This window comes from Triticum aestivum, chromosome 7A, assembly GCF_018294505.1.
Source record: "Triticum aestivum cultivar Chinese Spring chromosome 7A, IWGSC CS RefSeq v2.1, whole genome shotgun sequence".
NCBI classification, from domain to species: Eukaryota; Viridiplantae; Streptophyta; class Magnoliopsida; order Poales; family Poaceae; genus Triticum; species Triticum aestivum.
In genome coordinates this window covers 481,398,233-481,412,852 of record NC_057812.1, presented here as the reverse complement: position 1 = coordinate 481,412,852, position 14,620 = coordinate 481,398,233, and positions in this window count along the sequence as shown.

Genomic DNA, 14,620 nt, shown 5'->3' with positions numbered 1-14,620 from the left:
TACCAAACGTCACAACGTAACTGGGTGATTATAAAGGTGCTCTACAGGTGTCTCCGAAGGTACTTGTTGAGTTGGCGTATTTCGAGATTAGGATTTATCACTCCGATTATCGGAGAGGTATCTCTGGGCCCTCTTGGTAATGCACATCACTTAAGCCTTGCAAGCATTGCAACTAATGAGTTAGTTGTGGGATGATGTATTACAGAACTAGTAAAGAGACTTGCCGGTAACGAGATTGAAACTAGGTATTGAGATACCGACGATCGAATCTCAGGCAAGTAACATACCGATGACAAAGGGAACAATGTATGTTGTTATGCGGTCTAACCGATAAAGATCTTCGTAGAATATGTGGGAACCAATATGAGCATCCAGGTTCCGCTATTGGTTATTGACCGGAGACGTGTCTCGGTCATGTCTACATAGTTCTCGAACCCGTAGGGTCCGCACGTTTAACGTTTTGATGACAGTTATATTATGAGTTTATATGTTTTGATGTACCGAAGGTTGTTCGGAGTCCCGGATGTGATCACGGACATGACGAGGAGTCTCGAAATGGTCGAGACATGAAGATTGATATATTGGAAGCCTATGTTCGGATATCGGAAGTGTTCCGGGTGAAATCGGGATTTTACCGGAGTACCGGGAGGTTACCGGAACCCCCCGGGAGGTTAATGGGCCTTAGTGGGCCTTTACGGAGAAGAGGAGAGGCGGCCAGGGCTGGGCCGCGCGCCCCTCCCCCCTAGTCCGAATTGGACAAGGAGAGGGGGGTGGCGCCCCCCTTCCTTCCGCTCTCCCTCCTCTTTCCCCCTCCCAAGTCCTAATCCAACTAGGAAAGGGGGGGAGTCCTACTCCCGGTGGGAGTAGGACTCCTCCTGGTGCGCCCTCTCTCCTGGCGGCCGCACCCCCTTGCTCCTTTATATACAGGGGCAGGGGGGCACCCTAGACACACAACAATTGATCGTTTGATCTTTTAGCCGTGTGCGGTGCCCCCCTCCACCATAGTCCACCTCGATAATACTGTAGCGGTGCTTAGGTGAAGCCCTACGTCGGTAGAACATCATCATTGTCACCACGCAACTCTCCCTCAACACTTGGCTGGATCAGAGTTCGAGGGACGTGATCAGGTTGAACGTGTGCTGAACTCGGAGGTGACGTACGTTCGGTACTTGATCGGTCGGATCGTGAAGACGTACGACTACATCAACCGCGATGTGCTAACGCTTCCGCTTTCGGTCTACGATGGTACGTGGACAACACTCTCCCCTCTCGTTGCTATGCATCACCATGATCTTGCGTGTGCGTAGGATTTTTTTTTTGAAATTACTAAGTTCCCCAACACTGTCGTGGTTTCCGTTTGTGCGAGCTAGGATAAGCGTTCCAGCCAGAGTCCCTGTGGAGTGGAGTTCATCACCGTCGTCGCTGTTCCGCTACTAGAATTATTCCGCTGCATCATGTTGTTCTGCTGCTTGCATGGAGCAACCGTGGTAGGCGTAGTGTCGCCGTGCCGATATTATTCATTGTAATATCGAAGACCTTGTATTCATATTCGTGTAATAAGAGAAAGTTGGTTTGTTCTATGCTAAGAAGTATCGTATTCCATAAGACTTCTGCTCGATCTCTGGGATGGAATACGGGGTGTTCCGGTTTCTCTGAGCCGGGGTGCCACATAAACAAGTTTTAAATAAAGGGGTGTTAAAAGTGGCCCTCGTTGTAATTCCGCAATGTGTTACCTCTGGGCCGAGGAGATAGTGCTTTTGCTTCGGCAGAGGCCTTCCTCTTTGATCTCCTGTTAGGGGTCGGAGCCAGAGCGATCCGAGCTCCTCCCAAGCCGGTTTGACATGTAGTACGTCGACCCTTGGGAGCAGAAGTCAGCACGTGGGGAATAGCGCGAGATGAGCACCCTGTTCGGGAGGGGGTCTTCTTTCACTTACTCTGGAAGAAGGGAGAGCCCCGGGTGGTCGTCTGTCACAGCAATCTTGACGTTGTCAAGGCTCTCCTAGTAAAACACCCCGTCTTCAAAATCGATCGACGTCTCTGGGTCGTCATGAAACCCCGGATCATCGTCACAGGAATGATCCTCCGGTTGAGGAGGAGGGCAGTTAATGGATTCAACTTGACGTCTCCAACCCTGTTCAAATATAACCAGTCAGAACTCGGGCATAATCGGTGTACTCGAGTAAGTGGGCTGTGACTTACCCATTCCGCCGGATTGTATCCGGAGCAGCCTTCCCGGATACTCATTTGAGCAAATTCCGCCTCCTCTCCCTTGAAGAGATCGGCCAATATTCTGGCCAAAGCCGCCTTGTTATCTGGCCCTTGTCACTGGTAGCGGGTTACGTCGTTAGTCCCATTGTAGCACCATAAATGATGACCCATTTGCTGGAGGGGTTTGCACGTATCGGGTGATGGCGACAGCTATTACTTCAATCATGGTCAGCTTACTGCTGGTCAGCAGCCTGATCTCAGCTGCCAACGTGCGCACCTCCTCGATGTCCTGTTGGGAAGGGCCTTTGGGCCGCCAGTTGAACCGCTTTATAGGCGGGTCGTTTGAGTATTTAGGCAACCCTTGCCGAATTGTATCGGTGAGGGGAACATCTTCAATATAGAACCATTCTGAGGTCCACCCTTCGGGATCTTTTCGTGGGGTGCCAATTGGGTACCCTTTCCCAGCTATCTGCCATACTTCGGCACCGCCCACCTCAAATATAGATCCTCCTCGGAGGCGAGTGACAAGGCAGAAATACTTCCCCCACAAATCAAAGTGGGCCTCGCAACTCAAAAATATCTCAGACAAAGCCATGAAGCCAGAGATAGGCAGTATGGACCCCGGGGTGAGGTTGTGGAGCTGGATCCCATAGAACTCTAACAAACCAAGTAGAAAGGGGTGGATAGGAAAGCCCAAACCTCTTAGAAGGAAGGGCACGAGGCATACTCTCTCCTCCCTGCTTGGAGCAGGGGAGTTCTCAGCAAGGGCGCGACCATCGATGGAGATGAGACCGGCACAGATGGTAACCAGATCTGTTGGAGGGAGGATGCACTGCATCTACAAGCGCCTCAACTAAAGGTGCGAAACTGAACAGCTCGACCAATCACCAGGGAGGGGACCGTGCGGGCACGAGGATGAACCTAGAAGGTCGGCCATGGCGCCGGGAATTGTTTTGGCGATGTTCCTTGTAAACACTACAAAAAAAGACACATTCGTGACATTTTGGGCCGAACAAAATTTTTTCTGTCATGCTTACGACACTTCTATGATGATAATTGTGACAAAACCCGATATCATCATATATGTGGTGGGCTACTACTTTCTATGACAAAAAATCATGACAAAAAATGGGCTTTTCATCCTGGGCAGGCCGGAGATGCAGCTGCATGACATTCTTTGAGCCATCCATGACAAAAAAAATTGTGGTAGAAGCGAGGGCGAGGAAAATATCGGGGAGTTCCCGGTTATGGTGGGTGGTCGGGGCCGAGCGATGCACAGAGGTTTGCGCGTTTCTCTCGTACACGTACGCGCGTGTGTGCGAGGCGTTGCGCTCTAACTGAACCCGAGCGAGGCGTTGGGCTCTAACTGAACCCGAGCGATTGCACTAGCCACGTTAATCAACCTGAGCGATCGATCCCTTGCTATTAACTGAACCCGAGTGATTCCTTCGCTACTGCTGCTAACCGAAGCTGACCGAACCCTGTTGCCTCCTTCCCTTGATGAACCGTGAGCGTTGTTGGGGGGGTTTGGATGAACAGTTCCCGGTGGGGGGGTTGGATGAACAGGACCCCGTGGTGTTGCCGCTGGATGAACATGACGCCTATCGAGCCGGTTGGGGTGGATGAACAGGACCCCGTGGAGGGCTAGATGAACAGGACAACCCCATGGAGGGCTGGACGAACAGTAGCCAGTGGAGGGCTGGATGAACAGTAGCCCGTGGAGGGGTGGTTGAACAGGTCCCCGTGGAGAGGGCTGGTTGAACAGTAGCCGGTGGAGGAGCAGTGGAGGCTAGATGAACAGAAGCCTATGGATGAACAATCGCAGGTGGAGGCTGGAGGAGGTCGACGGTGGATGAACAATAGCCTGTGGAGGCAGTTGACGGTGGAGATGAACAGTATCCCGTGGAGTCCCATTTTGCGGTACGCCACGCCCCTCCCAATGAACAGGACCCCCATTTTGACCATAGAACTTCAACACAAGTCTGTTTCCTCCATTTTGCGATATGCCACACCCCTCCCGATCATCAATGTCGATGTCCTGGGAACGGGGGGCCCCAGACTTGCCTGCCTGCGGCCCACGGCGTGGCTCCATCAGCGGCCTTGTACGGCCCACCTTCACCAGCAAACACTCAAGACCCTCGCGAGGGGCCAAGCCTCGCGAGTGGGACGACGCAAGACCTCCTCAGGAGTGGCCTCACTAGGCTGGCTTGCGAGGGGTGAAAAGATCAAGGCAAGGGACACCTCGCGAGGTTTGTGTGATGCAAGCCATGACGGCTTGAGTCAGGCGGGCGCCAGCGCGCGTAGTGTCCTTGTTTCCTCTTTGGTGCTAAAGAGGCAAGCGTGGGCGAGGGGCCCCGAGGCATCAGGCAAAGGTTTCCATATCGATGCAACAAGACCAAGACCAGCAGGACAACAGGATGGAGGTCACCGTGGAGCCCAAGACGGTGTCATCACGAGAGCCTTTGGCAGGCGAAAACTACTTTTGTGAGGATAGCTTATACTAGATGTCCCCTTTCAAACTAGCTGTTGTGCGATCCCTTCCCGCCTAATATTTGGGAAGAGGACCCGGGCCTCTATATATAGGACAAGCCACCACCATAGATGGGGGAGGGGGATCACATCAGTAGAGAGACCATCGACAACCACACAAGTTCACCAAGCACAAGAACACCTCTCCTGAGGAGGCTGTTCTTCCCTTATAACCGTTCATCCGCAGCCTAAGAGGCAATCCACCACACCACACTGGAGTAGGGTATTACAACACATCGGTGGCCTGAACCAGTATAAACTCTTGTGTCTCTTGTTCTTTGGGTTCGTTGAGCTAGGCCGTGAGATCATAGTGTACGCGAGCTAGAGAGGGGGAGAGATCTTCGTGCGCACCCTAGTGTTTGAACCTCAAGGGTTTTGTCAGAACCCAAAATCTGACAATCAGGACCCCGTTTCGATCGTAGGAGGTCCAAGAGAAGTCTGTTTCCTGCGTTTTGCAGTACGTCAGACTCCTCCCAATGAATAGGATCCCGTTTCGATCGTGGTTGATCGAACACAAGGCAGTTTCCTCTATTTTGCGGTATGCCAAGCCTCGTTTCGATTAGCTATTCCGTCCAAGCCGGTTGGTTCCCGATGAACATGACGTTTTCCGTTGCCTCCCGATGAACATTACGCATTCTGTTGCCTCCCGATGAACACGGCGACGCAGTTTCTCCGTTCCGACCCAGCCATGTACACGAGCCCTGGCTGTACGTATGCGCAATTAGGCATTTGAGACCCCGCTCGTATGTACGTCTGTGGCTGTATTTTTTGGCGTGTGGCTGTATGTACGTGTACACGGTTTAGACGGGATAGCCTGAACTGCTACGTGGGGGCTCTACTATGACATGTGCCGCTACTTACTCGGCCACGGTTCATCGTTGCAGAGCGACCGATCGATCGGTATGTACGTACACATTCGCGACAAGACAGACAATGGTACGTACGCTTCGACTGGGTGGGTCCCAGCTGTCAGGGAGGATAAGGACGCACTTCCTTGCGTGTGAAGGTATAGCTACTGGGTCCCAGCTGTTAGGGGGGAATCTTTTTTGTTTGCCCGTAATAAGGACGCACTTCCTTGCGTGTGAAGATGTAGCTAGTGGGTCCCAGCAGTCAGGGGGAGAAAACATTATTTTTTAGGGTAAAAAGGATGCAGTTGCATGCATGCGTCCATGGGCGTGGTGCGTCCCCACTGTCAGCCTCTCACATACAGTCATCTTCCGATGACTCTCGTTTGTTGACCATGTTCACCACACCATGCCGAGCGCACCAAGACCGATGGACGGCGGCGAGGCCCCAGACTGGAACGACCTGGAGATGGGGAAGACACGGCAGTGGAGTCGCAGATGGAGAGGAGTGGGAAACTTGACTGGTTCGGGTGCATGACAACACTGCCGCCCACGGGAGATAGGAGCAAGAACAGAGGTTGAAGAAGGAGCACGACTGTTGGATTAACATCCAACGGTCCAGCTACTAGAATCATTTGTTGATTAAGTTGACAAAGCTCTGCGTACACGTCTGGTTAGTAGGCCCACAATTCAGCCACCAAATCTCCCAGGTCCCAGCTGTCATCGGGAGGAATAGTTTTTTCGCATAACAAGGAGGCACTTCCTTCTGTTCGAAGATATAGCCGGTGGGTCCGAGCTGTCAGGAGGAGGAAACAGATTAATAAGGAGGAACTTCCATTGCATGCGAACATGGACCTCGTGGGTCCCAGCCGTCAGGCTCTTGACATACAGTCCTCTTCCGACGACTCTCATTTGTTGACCACGCCGCGACGAGCGCAGCGAGGCGGTGGATGACGGCGAGGCCCCAGACTAGAACGACCCGGATATGGGGAAGATGCGGCAGTGGATTTGCTGACGGAGAGGAGTGGGTAACTTGATTGGTTCGGGTGTGGGGTGGGCCTCCAGTCGGCAGAGAATAATAGGAGGTGCAGAGTGGAGGGATGGCCTGGCCGTCAGCGGGGTAGCATTTCGCTGCGAGGCACGCAAAACAGCGCCGCTGGACGCTGGAGGCTGGAGCAGGTGGCCCCGACAGCCCTAGGGGAAGAAGACGAGAGATTGAAGAAGAATGTCGTTTGTTGGATGTAAATCCAACGCCTTGCTTAGGCTTTGACCTTTGTATTTTTATTTTTTGCGAAAGTGCTTAGGCTTCGATCTACTGGCCCACATGTCAGCCAGTCCATTTGGGGTTTTTTAGTCCATTTGATGGGCTGGGTGAAACAATGATGTAGCATCTATGCAGCCTGTTTATATATTATGGTAGAATTTAAAGCCCATTTGCATTTTTCTCGAAATCCGTGGACTTGCTGGGCTGGGTGAAAATATCATGTTGGGCTGGATGGAGAAATGTTATAAAAACATAAACACATGATTGCACGTCTATTACTACATTGGTCAGTAAAATCTTTGCAAGCTTATGTACGCAATCACTAGGAGTTAACTTGCCAAGTTATATATAAATAATTATTATTATTATTTTGTAAGAACTTTCAATTTATGAAATAAAATATCATATTAATTTGATGAGATAATAGGACATGGGGTATTATTATTTTTTAGGCTAGACGTGGGACAGTTGAGTTGGTTCTAGGGAAAAGTACTCGGAGAAAACTCAGTTTACATCGAAAAAGAAAGTGGAAGAAAATTCAGATATAGGATTAATGAAAATGAAAAATAAAGGAACTGGGAAGGTCTATAAAATGGTTGGATGAATGACAGGTTTAACGGAACCTTATGTTGTTTCCATTATATATATATATATATATATATGTAATAAAATAAGATATAAATATATATATACTATTATAGAAGGGAAAACATAGGTTCAGTTTTGCATTCTTATAGAAAAATAGAACTAAGCTGTGCGACGTCTTGAAAAAACAAACATAACTTGGGCTGCTGATGTTATAGACAAGCTAGGTTGGCAGGCCCAGAGGCCGCTTGATACCTCCTGGATCCAAAAAACATTGAAACATGTCGTGGGCTGCCCATGTTAAACAACAAAACCTAGGCCATGGACCTGGTGGGCCCGGGACTGTCAGCCTCTGGACGAACAGTTGTCTCCCGATTCCTCTTGTTTTGTTGACCATGTTGGGAACGACAGACGGCGGTGCCGTGACGAGAGCACAAAGGCAGAGGACGACGTCGAGACCTCGAACCGTACGAACCAGAGCGGGGGAATATGCGGGCGGAGGGGAGTATGAGGGTTAACTTGTTCGGGTGCAGGGTGGGCTGGTGGAGCTGCCGCCGTCGGACAGTGTGTGGGAATAGAGGGATGGCCTGGCCAACGCCATAGGCTATGATGGCCAGCCGCTATATAGGAAGAGGACGAAAGATTGTACAAAATATAGAAATACAAATGGATAGGTGGTTGGTCCCATATGTCTGTGTACGAGACCTGCTGGGTCCACCTGAGAAGGGGAATATGTTGGGAGGAAGGAGATTCAAAACTCAGCAGCCGAGTGAACTAGTTCTTTTTAAACGGACGAGTGAACTAGTTACATACATAAGAAAATAGCCACTAAAAAGAAAACAGGTTAATGGGTTCTTAGAAGAAATATTTCGGACAAAACAGATAATTACGACACATAGGCTAATGCATGAAACACTCAGATGATAAAGGTGCTTAAACAGATAAAGTACAACATCTAGACAGTAGCGAAGGTGCAGTCGGCGCTGCCGATGAAATGGGTGAATGCTCCAGAACCTCTGATGGCCCTATGGCAGTGGTAGACAAGAACCTCGTCCCACACGCATACTTGGGCGACCGCGATCCGCTGGTCCCTATCAGGAGACGAATGGATGGGCACAAGGTCTAGTCCTACGACCTTGTGCTTTCTCATCCAGTAGGTACTGCTTGAACTCGGCGAGGCAGAGCTTCACCGAGTCTGAATCGTTGGTGTACATCACATTCAACTTGATGCAACCATGGGACTTAACGGAGAACTCAAAGGTGAACTCCTTGCTGAAGTCCATATCCAGTAGGCTCACCCCTCGGATCGCCATTGGAGTCTCTTCAAGTGAACGAGTGGATAGGCGACAGCAGCAGTTTGTTTTTCAGCTCTTGGGGAACTCGATTCAACTATAAACTGAGTGTGTATAGGCAACAACAGTTACTACCCCTCCCTTTCCCGCTGCATGCCCGACAGAACATGAACCGTCGACGCATTCAAACGCCTCCATTAAGAAACATATTCCATCCACATGTCGGTTCACGAGCGGGTCTGTATTAGTACTGTAATAACAAGTGTTAGTGGTCACTTTACTTAAATTTAACTAGATTTAATAGAAATTTATTCTTAAAACAAGCAATGCATTGGCTCGCTCTATCAGTGCCACATGATCAACATGCACAACAATTAGAATTATTATTCTCAGGACTCACACGATCAACACATTTGTCGCACTTTCACACAGATAATACTACCAAGTTTGAACTATTTGTTATTGTTGATGTCCTCTGCATCATCATGTCATGTTTCTCAGCTTGCAAGATTCAGAACCAACAAATAAGATTCAAATAATAAGTACATCAAAGATGCCTACACATCTCATTAATTCCCAGCTTGCAAGATTCAGAACCAACAAATAAGATTCAAATAATAAGTACAACAAAGATGCCTACACATCTCATTGATTCCCAGCTTGCAAGATTCGAAACCAACCCATTATAGCCTTTTGATAAACTGAATATCGAGATTAAGTCCATCTTGGCTAGCCGTGTCATACAACCCAAGAACTTGGCGAATGCTCTTGACCATCACAACATCTGTAATTTAGTATTCCTATTTGCACAGATAAGAAAGAGCATGATTACTATAATAGTGGCACTAGTTGAAGCAAACTTTATTTCCAAAAACAAGAAAAGGTTGCGATAGAGTAGCTTTATTTAAAAAATAGAACATTAGCATAGTATGACAAAGCACAATCATGATGATAAAGGACAGTACTGATCGGTGTGAGGGGCCCTATGCCACCATGACTCGATGTGGTGAACCTGCAACTCCACTCGGATGAGGCCATCCTAGAGTTCCATGATTCAATTCATGTGCCTTTTTTCGCAGTTCACCTGAAATGAAGCAAAGATTTCATCTTTCAGCTAGCAAGAAGTACTTGCTCTCGTGAGCTGGCAGTGTAGCGACCCAACCTCAGACGGTCAAGTCTCTGTGCTTAAGTGTCATCCCCGGATTGGTATGCTGACACACACAGTACTCGAGGATTTATAACCGAGGTAAATCACATGTATAAAGTAACGTAAATACTATTACCTCAATCCATATAGCGGAAGTAACAACAAGGTTGTGGATTCCCATCAACACCAACGACAAAGTTGAGTGTAGAAATCGTAACCCTAACGTATCACTTACTCGTCGTAAGAATCCTGTCACATGAGACGTTGCAGCCACAAAGGGTCAGTACATTCAATGTACTGGCAAATTCACACCATAGGATAATGATGAATAATAGCTATCACTACATGCATATATGGCTGGTGGAAAAGCTCTATGGTTATAATGTTTTTGCGAAAAGCCATTTTTCCCTACTGCAAATGAATATAATTTATTTAACTACAAAGTTGGTTGAAAATATTGATAAGGTTCCTCCAACTCAATCCCAAATTAACATCAATAACCCAACAAATTATTTAAGTAACATGATGAGATCAATATGATCAAGTACCAGAGACTCAAGATTTGTCCATAACCGGGGACACGGCTAACCAAGATTAGTTTGTACACTCTGCAGAGGTTTGCACACTTTTCCCCACAAGACTCGACCGCCTCCATTGGATTTCTCGCACTACATGGTGTTTGAGAAACGGATGATCGAGACACAGTCTTTCAGGAATATTAATTCTCTACTCCGGGCAGATCATACCAAACCTACAACCCACTACCTGCTGATCCACCTCTTCAAGAGCTTCACGTAACTTATTCAACTATGATAGAGCCCATAATAGCTTGTGGCTGCACACAGAAGTTTCTAGCATGAATAATCTTATGATCCCTTTGAGCCTGGGTGGCATTCCATAGGGTGATCACACGGGTCCTCCGGGATCCCCTTGGGCAAACACTGGGTTCTCCAGGTGCCCAGGCAAACCACTGGGTGCTCCAGGGTGCCCCAACCAATCCACCCAGATGTGTATTAAAGTAGCCACCTTAAGTTAACCATTAAATAATAACTCTCACATCTATCATGAATTCTCTCAAACCAATCCACGTCTATGAGCATAGCATAGCAATATGAGCATAACGTAAAAGTAACTCCCAGGGGTTTGATAGTAACAGGGCAATAGGTTCCTACCTCATCAACTACTTCCCAATACCCACATGTTATCAAGTCTTAACCATGCAATGTTTGAGGGTTGAAACTAATGCATAAAAACTGGGTATGAAAGGGATATGATAAAAGTGTGAACTTGCATGCAATGTTAATGAAGATGATTCACACTCATAACTCTTGATACTTCTACTCGTCACACTCCATTCAATCTATCGTGAGCAAACAATAGTAACCACACATAAGCAATCACTCAAAAGATCAAAAAGAACGAAGAAGACGATTCGGAAAACATCAAAACCAAGCAAATAACTCTTGCAACATAACACAATTTCTAATAGTACCAAAATTATGTGAATTTGACCTTATCGGAAAGTTTAGGTCAAGATCTTCAATTTGCAAAAAGAATCAACCAAATCGGAGTTACGAAACTCAAGTTATGATCAAACGAAGTTTGCATACAAGTCTGGTCTAATTCAAATTTTAAACTTTCAAAAACATGTTTGAGTTGGATTCCTGGATAGAGGGAATCATAGTGAAGATGTGAGCATTGGTTTCGTTGGATTTGGATAAACGAGTGAAAAGTAATGATCGTTTGAAGTTCAGGGACTAAACTGTAAAGAAAGTATTTGCAGAAGGAACCCTGGCCGAAATTAAAAGAAAAGGAAAAAAACTATCGAGCGAACGTTCGCTAACAGAATCTAAATGATGAAACCGTTCGCTCTAGAGGTTTAGAAAACGAACGTTCTCTAAATAGAAAAAAACGCTTAGAGAAAAAAACAACAAATGGATCTGGATCCTTAGATCCATATCGAACGAACGAGGAGGGGCGGTGGTTACCGCGGAGGTTGGAGTCGCCGGCGACGGAGAGGACGGCGGCGGCGGCTACGGACGGGACGGCGGCTTCGGGGCTCGGCGGCGAGGAGGATGGCGGCGTCGGCGGCGGTCCACGGCGACAGGACGGAGCGGGTGGAGGCAGCTCCAACGAGATGCGTGGCGGCGGCGACGACGCAAGATGCGGCGTGTCGGGGATATACCCCGCGGTGTAAACCGGCCGGAAGTATAACCCGACCGGACTTGGCGGTTTACTTGAGACCCGGCTAAGACTTGACGATTCACTGGCAACCCGTTTGGACCTGGCGGTTTACGGTTCATTGATAATCCGGCAGGCGGGTCAGAGGAGCGACAAGACCCGGTAGCCCAACGGGCGGTTCATGAAGGCCGGTTCATATTATGGTGGGCCGGTTTAAAAGGAAAGGCATGAGGAATATTTACCTTACAAGGAGTTAAAACCAGGACTTGTATCCGGTTTGTATTAGAGATAGACTAGTCCTAATCCTAATAGGACTCCACATGTAACCCTCCCCTTCAACATATATAAGGAGGGGCAGGGCTCCCCAAAGGAGGAGGAGCAAGAGAAACAACCTTAGGGCTAGACACAAAGAGAAGAGCTGGTTTACGGCGACTCCCATGTGATGATAATGAGACCTAGTCTCAAACAGCATGTAGGGTTGTTACCGGATGATGTGTTGGCCTCACGACCAAGTCCTGACAGCATGTAGGGCTGTCTAAATCCTTGTCTTGTGTTGCGTCTCTCGATTTCGCTCAACCCCTCTCAAGCTACTACAAAGATGCGTTGGCCTCACGACCAAGTCCTGACACTAAGGACATCTGCCGTGACAATTCCACGACAGTTGGCGTCCACCGTGGGGCCTGCGCACGGTGGTGTTAAGTTTTTGAAGGGATCTCATCCAGGGATAGACGAGCTCGCGATTTCGTCGGTTGAGAAAGAATCGGCAAATTTGTTATTTTGTGATTAGGAACATGATTATGTTTGGAGCCGGTAGTACATGGTTTGAGATTGACAGAAGCTAGGGTTCCGTGCGCGCCATCGCATGTGACCTATTGATCCGCCGGTCCGAGTAAAGTTGATTTCCGTCGGAACCGCTGAGTAATCCGGCGAAATCGAGACCGGTTCAAAGTACTTCGCTGTCCGATTGCCGTTTTATACAGGGAAGCCAGCGCACGTACGAGCAGTCATCTACTCACGGTCCAATCAAGACCAAATCAAAAGTGCTAGACTAGCCACGTGAACTAATACTATTTCCTCTGTTTCATAATATAAGAACGTTTTTTACACTAATACAATGTCAAAAACGTTTTTATATTATGGGACGGAGGAAGTACTATTTAAACTAGTACTATGCCACATGAAATCCATCATCCACTGTTCTTTTTTGGGAAAAGGGCCAGTATCACTTGAACACTACTACTAGATCAGATGTCTTTTTCCCTTGACTACTGCATCCATCCGAGTCGGAAGAGATTAAGTGCTGCTGCCAGATCATCATCAGGGCTATTTTTCAAAAGAAGGAAAAAAAAGAGAGAGAAGGAAACAGCCACGACCCGGGAGCGAGTTATCCATGGACTTGGACTCCTCCGTTTGACCTGCCACTTCCTTGCACGGCAAATCACCGCCTCGCCGATCTGTCCCGTCTGCGAGCCGACCTGAAACGGGCTCCTACGGCTTCACCTGCGCCGCTTCGTCACTCCCGTGATCCCGTCGTGGTTCAGCCATGCTGAGCTGACCCGGCATCGCCACGCCTCTGCTTGAGCCGTTTTCTGGCTGTCCTTGAGTCGCTGCTGCGGTTAAGACGCCCACAGCTGACCGCCTCCCTGAGCGCCCGTACCAGTGTAAGCTACACTGTCAAAACTAGTCTCAAAACTGCTGTTGGAAACGAACAAAGATCAAAGGAAAATGCTATGTTATTGTGGTGGTCAAGTCAGCCACGAGAACCACCACTTTCTCACAAAAAGACAGAAGCAAAAGCAACTAGTATTACAGTACTAGTACAGCATGGCGCTAGAAGGATCACACGGTCAAGGAACCAATTAGGTGTACTGGTAGTACTCCATGAAGACTAAAATACTGGCACATCTACACTGATATTTGGTTTGATCAAATTCTAGCCTGCGCACGGATCATCTGTCATCTAGACAAATCAGGTGGTATCCATCCGAGTCTATTTTTTAACATATTGTTTTTTGTCAAAGAACAATTTATCTTTGCCGTGATCGGCAATGTTTTTATGCAGGATAATTATTTATGACAAAGGTATTGTTATACCGCGGATATGGAGCGCGTGCCAACATAATTTTTTCATTGGCGTTCTTCCGGGCCATGCTGTCGACGGATACACGTGCAAATCACCGCCCCCGCTGTTCGGTCTACATCCGTCCGCGCATGCGGCCGACTCATTGTCCGCGCCGTCTTACAAATGTCACGGCCGACTCACCCGTCCGCACCGGCTTACCACACTGTGGCCGGTTCATCCGTTCCGCAACCGCGTAAACTGTCGGCGGTTTAGGAAGATCGTTGCTCTGCCTCACCGGCGACCCGCCCATGCCGCGTTTCTCCCCAGCTCGTTCCAGAGCCGTCGGCCGCATGCCCTTATCTCCACAACCGCGAGCCCGGACCGAGTGCCGCTCTGTTCAGTTCCGGCGACCCCGCGCCGGTTCTGCGGTTTGATCTCCGCCTATGCCGCGACCATCTCCAGCCCTGCTGGCAGTCGCTGCTCGCTCCACCAAAGAAGGAGCCCTGC